General features: G+C 28.8%; 1 protein-coding gene across 4 annotated transcripts in view; it reads right to left on the reverse strand.

The window, feature by feature from the left end:
• Nucleotides 1-12,544, reverse strand: part of LOC130894973 (alpha-tocopherol transfer protein-like) — a 58,017-nt gene that overhangs the window by 26,341 nt on the left and 19,132 nt on the right. Inside the window, exon 1 of one of the 4 annotated variants that reach the window (XM_057802048.1) lies at nt 5,969-6,036. The exons of 2 other annotated variants lie outside the window; for them this stretch is intronic. The gene's annotated coding sequence lies outside the window, so the exon portion shown is untranslated. Of the gene's footprint in view, nt 1-889; nt 1,092-5,968; nt 6,037-12,544 lie in introns of those variants that run through there. One more of the 4 variants, XM_057802050.1, reaches the window with a different exon arrangement.

Consider the following 12,544-nt stretch of genomic DNA (forward strand, 5'->3'; position numbering starts at 1 on the left):
GTGAATAGCTGTGCAAAAATCTTTCAATCAAATTAGTGTCTAAAATTAGAAGCTTTTTCTGTCCATTAATAAAACTGAAAAACTATCTTTTACATTACTTTTGATCTCTAAACATGTTATTTTTTGTATATCATGAGTAAGAACACTCTAAACACGCAAGTAAGTACTATTTATCGAAGAAAAATAGTAAACCAAAACATATTCATGCATAGAGCACGTGATCATGGTTGAAAACTCCAAAGCCGAGCATGTAACAAGACCGCATTCCGCACTTAAGATAGAATTTTCGGTTTCATATAGTATAAATATAATTTATAAATAATTATGCACAATTATTATTAGAAAAATACACAATGTAAACTTGAAGTTTAGAACAAATATAAAGTGAATGGCCAAAATATGGAACACATTCATTTAAAAAGAAATCAAAATTGAAACATTAAAATAGAATTTTCCTTTTCTACCTCAATAAACACATTTTCTTATTCCTCATCAGTTGACATTGAGCTTATTACACTGTCGTCAACGTCGTCGTACTAAGGGGCTCAACTTGCACACCAATTACAATGTCTATATTTCGCAATTTGGTTTCATTCTTTTCCTGGACATGTTTAATACTCTTTTTCTACTTATTATACAAGTATAATTGTTTAACAGCTTCATGAATATTTTCAACGTCAGAAAATTTGAATTTTTTATTTCGGTAGATACTCCCGAAAAATTTGCTGTTGTATTCATTTTTATAAATATTCACAATAATTTATTTTCGTTAGTGTTAAAATGAAGTTTCTTAATTCTATTCTCATCTAATGTCAACAACTTCATCATCTCTCTCCGTATCAGACATGTTTAAGAAAATTGTGTTACAGACAAATATAAACAATCTCACCAAAGTACGATAGTACGATGCCGTCCCGGTAATACACCTGATCTAATGACTTCTTCAGCGATGGGGTGCTTGCCTCCTCCCAAGCGGATTTTTATTTGTGGTATATTATGGTCCCACTGATTTGGACCAATAACGATACCGCGCCACGTTTCACACTGATCATTGTTTTGGCTTACTATTTTTCTTCGATAAATAGACTTGCCTAACATAAAAAATGCTTTATTATCAATATTAATGTCCCGAGTGCATGTCAAATTGTCGATAATTTAATTTTCTCGAGTGCGCGAATGCGCACAAGAGGAAATTATGAGACAATTTGACATGCACGAGAGGGCATTTTGGCAGACTATTTTCTGAGAAAAATTTAATTTAAAATAAACTTAATTGTTCCTTTTCTTAAAATATAAAATTAAAACCTAATGATGTTTATTAATCCTAGACGAAAATTTGGCACTAGTGCAAATTATCGATAATTTGCACTAGTGCAGTATTATCGCTGAAATTTGATCGTTGCTAGGTAAACATAAAATATTACAGCTTTTTGGTTGGCTTAAATTTTTCGAAGGAAATAGTCAATATTAATGTCCCGAGTGCATGTCAAATTGTCGATAATTTAATTTTCTCGAGTGCGCGAATGCGCACGAGAGGAAATTATGAGACAATTTGACAGGCACGAGAGGGCATTTTGGCAGACTATTTCCTGAGAAAAATTTAATTTAAAATAAACTTAATTGTTCCTTTTCTTAAAATATAAAATTAAAACCTAATGATGTTTATTAATCCTAGACGAAAATTTGGCACTAGTGCAAATTATCGATAATTTGCACTAGTGCAGTATTATCGCTGAAATTTGATCGTTGCTAGGTAAACATAAAATATTACAGCTTTTTGGTTGGCTTAAATTTTTCGAAGGAAATAGTCAATATTAATGTCCCGAGTGCATGTCAAATTGTCGATAATTTAATTTTCTCGAGTGCGCGAATGCGCACGAGAGGAAATTATGAGACAATTTGACAGGCACGAGAGGGCATTTTGGCAGACTATTTCCTGAGAAAAATTTAATTTAAAATAAACAATAATTGTTCCTTTTCTTAAAATATAAAATTAAAACCAAATGATGTTTATTAATCCTAGACGAAAATTTGGCACTAGTGCAAATTATCGATAATTTGCACTAGTGCAGTATTATCGCTGAAATTTGATCGTTGCTAGGTAAACATAAAATATTACAGCTTTTTGGTTGGCTTAAATTTTTCGAAGGAAATAGTCATGAAAACTGTCTCCTATCGGGAATAATTTTATAATCTCTAGATTGATTAAACCAATAATTATTATTGAAGCCAACTCATTTATTAAGCGTAAATTACTATATTACCACAAAATAATGGAACGTAGTCATTTATTATTATATTTACTCCCCACTTTGTCTGATAAATGTATTAAAGGAGGTATCTTCGAAATCACAAATTTTACCATTTACTAAAAATATCGACCGATAGCAATCTCATAGTAAGTACAATATTCGCAATGATAATTAGTAAACTATTCAGTTACTAAGTTACTTTTAACGGAATTTGAATTCAAATATTGTGATAATAAATCAACCATACACGCGATTCTTTGACTCTTCTTAAAAAACTAGCATCATGTCGATTGCAACGTAATCTGCTTCAGTTAAAATATTTTGTAGAGACTTAAAGAAAAAAATCAAAATCTGGTTCTAATAATATATAAATATTGATTCAATATTTCTGTCAACGTCAATTTTCCGAGCTTTTATATATATATATAATATATATATATATATATATATATATATATATATATATATATATATATATATATTTTGGGGGGGGAGGGGATTAGGAATCTGCTCTCAGACATCTAGGCTGATCAATATTGTGCCTAGATAGTGTCGGGTTGGCTATTGGCTGTTGTACTGCCGACCGACTAAACCCTTCCCCCTCATACGTGGATTCACCTGCTGAGAAGAGTGCTGGAACTACCGTTAAGTATTACTTCAGCATTCCGAGCGTTGCCTTACACTTATTTTAATCTGTGCTTACTTCTATCTTCTTCTTTTGTCTCTATTATTTTCTGGATCATAACCGATACTATGTTCCATTTTTTTTCATCCTGTAACATATGGTGTAAAATATTATCTGGAGTAAGTGTTTCTCCTACACATTGTTCAACTTCAATTCGCTGTGGATTCCATTTTGCACATACGAAAAATGTGTGTTCCGCGTCATCCATTTGGCTACAGTACGTGCATTCCGTTGTATTACTGATTTTAAACCTGTGGAAGTATGCTTCAAAACAGCCATGTCCTGTTAACATTTGACTAAGATAGTAGTTCACCTCTCCATGTTTTCTGTTTACCCACGTTCTAATATTTGGAATCAGTCTTCTAGTCCATTGTCCAGTTACTGCTTGTTATAATAGAAATCTTTTATTTTAAGTTAATGCTTTCTTATAGAGATGGCGCTTGATTTGTAGAAATAGTAGTTTAATGTTCTATGTACATAGTTTTGTTTTTGTAGTTGATTATTATTGAGAAAAGTAAGGTTAAGTTAATATATATGGTTTTTATCGGGTTTTTAGCACATGGTTGGTTATATAAGATATAAGTGATAGATGATGTATATATATGAAGATGTAAATAAAATGTATATAAAAACCTAGATTGATTTTAATCAACACTGCTGTGTAACAAATAACAACACTGCTTGTTCCCATTTGTCCTGCCACCGATTTAATGTTTCAGTACGTATCTCTATCTTCTCATTCCTTTGTTTGCCTTTTGTTTTGTATCGTTCCTCAGCCTGCAGTTCTATAGGTATTATTTCTGAAATCACTAACAGCGCGTTTGTGGAGACTGTGCGGAAAGCACTACATACTCTCAAAGCTAACTTTCTTTGCACTTTTTGGCAAATATCCCTGTATTTGGCATATTTCAGCGTTTCATACCATAGGGGAGACGCATATAACAAAATCGAGTGAGTTACTGCACATAACATTTTTCGTTTACTTGCTGTAGGCCCATTTTTTTGCGGCATTATTCTACTTAGAGACAAAGCAGATGCTTCTGCTTTCTTGCAGACGATTTCGATATGTTTTTTCATTGTAGCACCTGTGTCTAGGGTTACACCCAAATATTTAATTTGCGGTTTTGTAGTGATTTCGTTATTCAAGACTTCGATGGTGAGTCTTCTTGCTTCCTTTCGATCACCCAAAAGTACCGCCTCTGTCTTTTCAGGTGCAAGATCAAGTTTTTTCAAATGCATCCATTCATCTATTCTTTGAATAGCGATGTTAGCTTCTACTACTACCTGTGTTTTTATCTTTCCTGTTACTACTACTGCAAGATCGTCAGCGTAGGCCACCAATTTTACGCTACTTGGCATATCCAGTTGCAACAAGTTGTCATAATATAAGTTCCAAAGGAGAGGGCCAAGTACCGAGCCCTGTGGGACACCGCAGGTTACTTCCATAATGGTATTACCTACAAGTAGTGTCCGGTCCGTTAGATAACTTGTGATCATGCGCATTAGATATGGCGATATGTTTCGCTTTTTCAAGCTGTCAGCTATTCCTCTCCATGGTGCGGAGTTGAATGCATTTCTTACATCTAACGTTACAAGTAAGCATATCTTACGGTTTGCCCATGCCACATGTTTTGCTTCTTTTGCGATTTCTAGAACTCTAGCTACTGCATCCACAGTGGAAATACCTTTCTGAAACCCAAAATGAGAGTTGCTAAGACCTCCTCTTGCTTCTATTTCTGCAAGTAATCTATTTTTGACGAGGTGTTCAAGAATTTTTCCCATGCAGTCCAGGAGACATAGTGGCCTGTATGACGTTTTTAAATCGTCCGTTTTTTTGGGCTTTTCTATTAGCACTAGTTTCGCCACTTTCCATATTTTGGGAAATTCCCCCGCATACAGTTGTCTGTTCATCACATCGAGGCACTTTTCTGGCAGGTATTTCACTACACACTTAGTTATCTCTGGTGATAGCTTATCTGGTCCAGCCGCCTTCTTTGGTTTTATTTTATTTGCTGCCGTTACAAGTTCTTCCTGTGTCCATGGTATTATATCCGTCCTCACCATATCAATATGTGGCCAGGTGGTTATTTCATATTTTGGAAATAGTTCACTTGCTTCCTTAAGTATGATATCCTGTGAGATTTCTGTTTTCGGTCTTAGTAGAAATCTTTTTGTCACTATTTGGTAGCCTTTTCCCCAAACATCGTTTTGAACTTCCTCTATAACAGTTTTCCAGGAGTGTTTCTTCGCGTCTTTTATCATTTTTTTCAAGTAATTTCTTTTTTCTTTATATTCGGCTCTTGCTTTCTCTCTTTCTTCGACTGTGCTTCCGGATATTCTGTTTGCACGTGTCATGTATCTCTTTTTACAAAGGCATTCTTTTCTGGCCTCACTGATCTGTGATGACCACCAGTATACTGGTTTTCTCTTTCCACCATAGTTGTATGTGGGCTGAAATGTGCGTTGACAAGCCTTTTTAATAGCCGCCATGAGACCTTGAGGGTTTAGGGTGTCTGTTTCTTCTCGTATTTTTTGTTTTATCTCAGATATGAAGTATTGGATTTTCTTTTCTTCTATTTTCCATCCTTTAATAATTTTTTCAGGAGCATATATATATATATATATATATAAAGTATAATATATATATATATATATATATATATATATATATATATAAAGTATAATATATATATATATATATATATATATATATATATATATATAAGTAAAAAGACTCATATATTATTATATTATTAATATATTCACTTTCAACGTTCAAGAATTGGAATCATATACAGTTTAAGAATTTGAGTCTTTTTACATAATGGTTGTCCCGTTTTTATGAATGAAGATTAACTTGTGGTTTGATAACCGTATAACTAGTAATATAATTATGTAAAAATATAGTCAATTAAAAAGGTGTACACAAATTTAACGCGTAGTTTTTTGTCGAAAGTGAAGTAGCCCTCTGTACGAAGTGCCTAAAAACTAAGTCTATGATTCTATTTTTAAATATCTGAATAATATTTACCTTTGAATAAGTTCTATCAATTCACCAACTTTTTGTTCAAAGGATTTATCGAAAGTATACAAATAACTGATTGAATTTCTATGTGAATAATACATGAACGAATGCATTTACATTTTTAATTTCCAAAATCTCCATATGAGCTATTTACATTACTCAATAATATTCATCAAAAGATTTAATTTAATTCACTTATGTCACGAATGTATCATGAACTAATGACCTATACCTCATAATACTATTATTGCGCAATATGTTTTCTATTCCACATAATATGCTGATATTTTAAAATATTTAAAATAAATGGATATTTACTACTCAAATTCAATATTATTCCAAATTGTGAGTTGAGTTTATTAAGTATTAAGTGATTTTTCATTGGCCCTACCAAAATTTATGGTTCACTGTGTTTATAAACAACGGAACATGGGAAAAACCAATAATAGAATTAACAGACAAGAATTCCTTCATTATAATATTCTTATTTAACAAAAATTACTATTTTCTATGAAACTAGTTAGAAGAAAGATTGGACTGTTATCACTGATTTGAAAATTATTTCTACAAGAGACTTGATTGAAATTTCACAATAGTACAGACATTTTTTGCAAAGTTCTCTTTTCTACAATTTGATATCCAGATCAGTTTAAATGTAGATCCCGTCTATGTATAGGTAATGTCATAGGTAATTATTTAATAAGTTATATAATTTTGTTCCAGAATTAAAGGTAATTTATAAATTAATCCTTCATATATTTTTCAATACTTAATTTTACAGCCAAATATTTTGGATGTAATTATAACAAAATTTTGAAACAGGTCTCGCTAGCGAACTTGTTATTATAACTGGGCCATTGATTTTTGTTTTATAGTGCAAAGAGGATAGTCGAAATTTAATATTAAATCATTTTTTTTTTTCGATTTTCCTACATTTCAAATTCTTTGAAGTGTTTGAATATATTACCATCCGTTAACACAATCTGAAAATCATACGTAGCAACAATAGCGCGATATAGCTGTTGCTAATAATTTGAAGTTGGATTAATCTTGATATTAGATCGCGTGTGCATTTTTTGTCATTTAAACTTTTTCTTTCATTAATTACCTATACTGTTGTTTTTATATTTCTTCAATAATCATATATGCTCAATACTGTTGATGATATACGTTTAATATGTGCCGTTATATTTCATATGTTTCGAATAAAAAGAATGCTGGCAACTAGAAAGCCGCGTAAAGAAAATAAATTAACAAACTGTACTATAGCCTGTTTTTATGATTGGGAATTGAGAGGTCCAAACCTATTTTTACTGTGTACAGTTTATGGTTAAAGACCAATAAGAGCCCAAGAACCGGTACTGGCAAAGGCTGTGGCAAAAGCAGAACGTAATTTACAAGCCAGTCCTATCAAAGCGTTGGAAGTTGTGAAAAAACTGCATCTGAATTGCACATTGCTGCATTTGACAAAAATGACGGTCCTAAAGCAGAGTATCGGAAGCTAACAGATGAAACGAAACAATTGATTTGTGATATTTTGAGAAAGAAATTGTTTAGAAAAAAAGGAGTACCGGAAATCAAAGAAAAATTGTTTGAAATAAGAGTACGCATTTTTTGATTCCATAATGCTATAATTCCATCTTATATATATATAGCACGTATACATATAGTTTGTTTTTAATAATTTTTGGAAGATAGATATTTGATATTTTGATAAAGACTTAAAAATATATATATATATATATATATATATATATATATATATATATATAAGAAGAATTAAAATTTGGTTTTCTTATTTCTTTTATAAATAAAATAAATCAAGAAAACAAATTTTGGGAATGTTGTTATGGTATGAATATATCCAAAATAAATTATTAAATAATAATAAGATATAAATAAAGCAATAAGTTCAGTTCTGTTATTCGGTTACTTTAAAATAAATAACATTCTTTATATTAAGTTTTGGCCAACACTATATTCTAAATTATTATTTAATTTTGACAAATCCTGTATAATTGAAGAATTTAATCCATAAATTGACAGATAAAAACAGGAGCACCAACTTCAAAAATTTGTGTGACATACCAACATAAATTTTAAGGTTATAAATGATAAAATATAAAAATTTTGACAACTGCAATGATAAAATTAATAACATAGGAATGAAATAAATACAACAAAGAAATTATAGAATAATATTATTTGAATAAAGTCACAATAATTTAAAAATTTAGAAATGACAATTTAGTAACTAACTTTTAAAATAAATATCATTGGTTAAAAGAAAAAAAAAAAAAGAATGAAGAAGAGAATCAACAACGAGAGAAATTTTGTTTTTGCAAGAGAAAAAAGAGTAAAATAATTTTAATTGAAATTTAAAAAAATTAAAATCTTGATAAAAAAGGCATAAAATATTCAAAGGATTGATAATTAATAATTGTATAAGTGTAGTAATAAGAAATTAGTGAAAACAATTAAATAAAGTGAAATAAGTGAGAATACTCACAAAGGGACAATTTCCAAGATAAAGAAGTTGAGAAAAGGAAAAGAACAGGAGTGGAACTACAGCGGAGTATCTGTTTATTCTGCAAGGCCGTAACAATTTCCAATTTAAAAAAAAAAAAAAAAAATTAAAAATACAACATAACAAACACTTAAGGTACTGTTCTATTAAGTTTAAGTATTTCTTTTAGTATATAATATTTGAGTTCACATTTCCATATAATTTAGTTTTATGAGTGTAATTATGAGTATGAATGAATGTTTTTAAAATAAAATAATTGTAATAGCTAGTTAAGAAATTGTATATTTTGAATATTTTATTCATTATAAAGAACAGACCCGGTCTTAAAACTATTATAATCTGACCTTATAACCATAACAATTTATCGCAATAAAATTTTTTAATTTGACCTCACAATATAATACCCTGAGAATAAAAAAAATAATAACATAATAAAATAAAGAAATTCAAATAATTACTAATGGCGCCCAAATTAAAATCTGATTTTATTTAAAATAAAATTTATAAAAATAAACATTACACACTATAATACCATAACAATTTGGCGCCCAACGTGGGGCATATATAAAAATTGGGCATAAAAAAAAATTGGACATAACAAAATTTGGCATTGAAGAGTTTACAGTAATAACAAATTTAAACAATAAAAATGGAAAAAGGAATGACACTCAGAGATGGGAAACAAATAAGAGCAGAAGGAGAATCAGATGAAGAAGAAAGGAGACATGGAATGGGTGATTTCCAAGTACATTATATGGAACAAGACCATAATGAAGAAACAGAGAGAACTGAAACAGAAGAAATGATAGAAAATCAAACAGCAGAAAATTCACAGAAAAAGAAAGAGAGGATGGATATAATGAGTATGTTCCAGATTATGATAAAAAAAATGGATGAATCTAAAGAAGAAATAAAACGAGAAATGAATACAAATAGTCAAAGAATGGAAGAGAAAATAGAAGATATGAGAAAACAATTGGAAGAAGTAAGAAGCTATGCCGAAAACAAAATACAAGAGACAAAACAAGAAATTCGAGATGAAATGTTAGAAAGATTAATGGAAGTGGAAGAAATACAATCTAGAGAAATGGAAAATATTAAGAAAAATGAAAATAAATTAAAAATGGAAATAGGTGGGAATAGTAAGAAAATAGAAATAAATACTGAGAAGATAAAGAAATTAGATAGAGAAATAATGAAAACGAATAAAAATATACAAGATATGGAGGAAGAGATGAACAAAGAAATAAAAATGAATTTTAAGATAGCAGAAGAAGAGAATTATAAAACAAAAAGGGAATTTAAAATGGAAATAAAGAACATACAAGGAAAAATAGAACAAATTGAGAAAAAAGGAATGAGTATGGAATATGTTGGAGGAGTAAAAACAATTTATGGAGCAACTAGTCAAAAATTTGACGGAAATATTAAAAAACTGCATCCAAAAATATTCATAAGAATTTTGAAAAATCGAATAAGAGGAATAAATAATATTGAAGACATAAAGGAAATAATAAGAGATCATTTAGAAAATCATGCGTTAATATGGTTTTCTGCCAGGGAAAAAGATATGTCGGAATTTCAAGATTTTGAAACGGCATTTTTACAATATTTCTGGGGGGAAAATACTCAATCAACCATCAGGGAACAATTATATTTCGGAAAGTTTGATGAAAATAGAAGCCATAGTTTAAACAATTATGCAATCCAACTACATGCTATGACACAATATCTGGAACCACCAATCCCTGAGGAGGAAATCGTTATGTTCATAGCAAGGCATTTCAAGGCAGAATTGGCTGAGACCATTGCAATACAAAATATAAGAAAATTGGATCAATTATCTATGTATCTACAAAGAGTAGAGAGAAATTTGATCAGACATGAAAATTCACAACAAAATATAAGAACAAATTATAGAAACAATGTAAATAATCAGAGAAACAACAATCAAAATAACAATTGGACAAATAATAGATTTAATAATAATAGAAATTATAATAATAATGCACAAATTGATAATAACAATAATTATAATAACAATAATTACAATAACAGAAACTACAATACTAATACTAACAATAGAAACAACAATGATTCATACAGACAAAATAATTATAATGACAGGAACAATAGATAATATAGAGGACTGGAGAGTAGAAATTCTGAAGGAAATATGCAAAGAGGAAATGGAGATCAAGAGACAAGAAGAGTAAATTTTCAAAGAATCAATCAAGATAGAAGAAATAGATCAGAAAGCAGAGATGATGATGTAACAAATATAAATGAGACAAGATTACATACAGCACAAATATATAGGGAAAATACAAGACAGACAACTGAACAAATAAATGACAATGAAAATTTTTAAATACGCACACATCAAATAAACAAAATCTATATATTTGTAAATATGAAAATCCAAATGAATTTATAAAAATAAATGAAAATATAGACACAGATGGGAATAATAGTTTAATTATTATAAATGGGCTAATTAACAATTTAGAAGCTAAATTACTTATTGATACTGGATCAGAAGCATCAATGATTAATAAAAATTTTGTTGATAAATTAAATATTCCTACAAATAAAATTATTAAAATCCCAAAAATAAATTTAATAGGTGCTAATTCAAAGAAAATATGTGAAATTAATAGATTAATAAATATAAACGCTAATATTAAGGGAAAAGAATTTAATTTACAAGTATTAATTGCTCCAGATATTGAGACAGAAATAATAATAGGATATGATGAGCTAGAAAAACATAAAGCCATAATAGATATTGAAGAAAGAAGATTAAAATTGGATGGAACATGGATTAACTTTGAAATAATAGCTTTGAAGGAAGAAGGTAAAGTAGTTAATAATATGTACAAGGAAGAATTGAATAAAAATTATGATGATGAAGAAGAAGGGGAAGATGAAGTTATAATGGATTGTCCAGAGGACAGAAAAGAAGAAATAAAAATGTTAATGAATAAATATAATAATTTATTTTCAAAGGAAAATAGAATTGCGAAAGATTATGTACATAAAATAGAAGTCAATGAAGATATTAAGAATTTCAAAGCTAAAACTTATCCTATTCCATACAAGTATAAAGATCAAGTGAGAAAATGCATAAAAGAACTATTGGAAAATAAAATAATAGAAAGAAGCAACTCACAATACATTAATCCTATATTTATTGATATTTCATTAATACTAAAAAAAATTATAACTGGTAATTTATCACAAAATAATTATTGGAATAAAAGACAATAACTGAGAACAACTTATAAAGAAGAATTAAAATTTGGTTTTCTTATTTCTTTTATAAATAAAATAAATCAAGAAAACAAATTTTGGGAATGTTGTTATGGTATGAATATATCCAAAATAACTTATTAAATAATAATAAGATATAAATAAAGCAATAAGTTCAGTTCTGTTATTCGGTTACTTTAAAATAAATAACATTCTTTATATTAAATTTTGGCCAACACTATATTCTAAATTATTATTTAATTTTGACAAATCCTGTATAATTGAAGAATTTAATCCATAAATTGACAGATAAAAACAGGAGCACCAACTTCAAAAATTTGTGTGACATACCAACATAAATTTTAAGGTTATAAATGATAAAATATAAAAATTTTGACAACTGCAATGATAAAATTAATAACATAGGAATGAAATAAATACAACAAAGAAATTATAGAATAATATTATTTCAACAATCAAGAATCAACAACGAGAGAAATTTTGTTTTTGCAAGAGAAAAAAGAGTAAAATAATTTTAATTGAAATTTAAAAAAATTAAAATCTTGATAAAAAAGGCATAAAATATTCAAAGGATTGATAATTAATAATTGTATAAGTGTAGTAATAAGAAATTAGTGATAACAATTAAATAAAGTGAAATAAGTGAGAATACTCACAAAGGGACATTTTCCAAGATAAAGAAGTTGAGAAAAGGAAAAGAACAGGAGTGGAACTACAGCGGAGTATCTGTTTATTCTGCAAGGCCGTAACAATTTCCAATTAAAAAAAAAAAAAAAAAATTA

This window comes from Diorhabda carinulata, chromosome 6 (genome assembly GCF_026250575.1).
Source record: "Diorhabda carinulata isolate Delta chromosome 6, icDioCari1.1, whole genome shotgun sequence".
NCBI lineage: Eukaryota > Metazoa > Arthropoda > Insecta > Coleoptera > Chrysomelidae > Diorhabda > Diorhabda carinulata.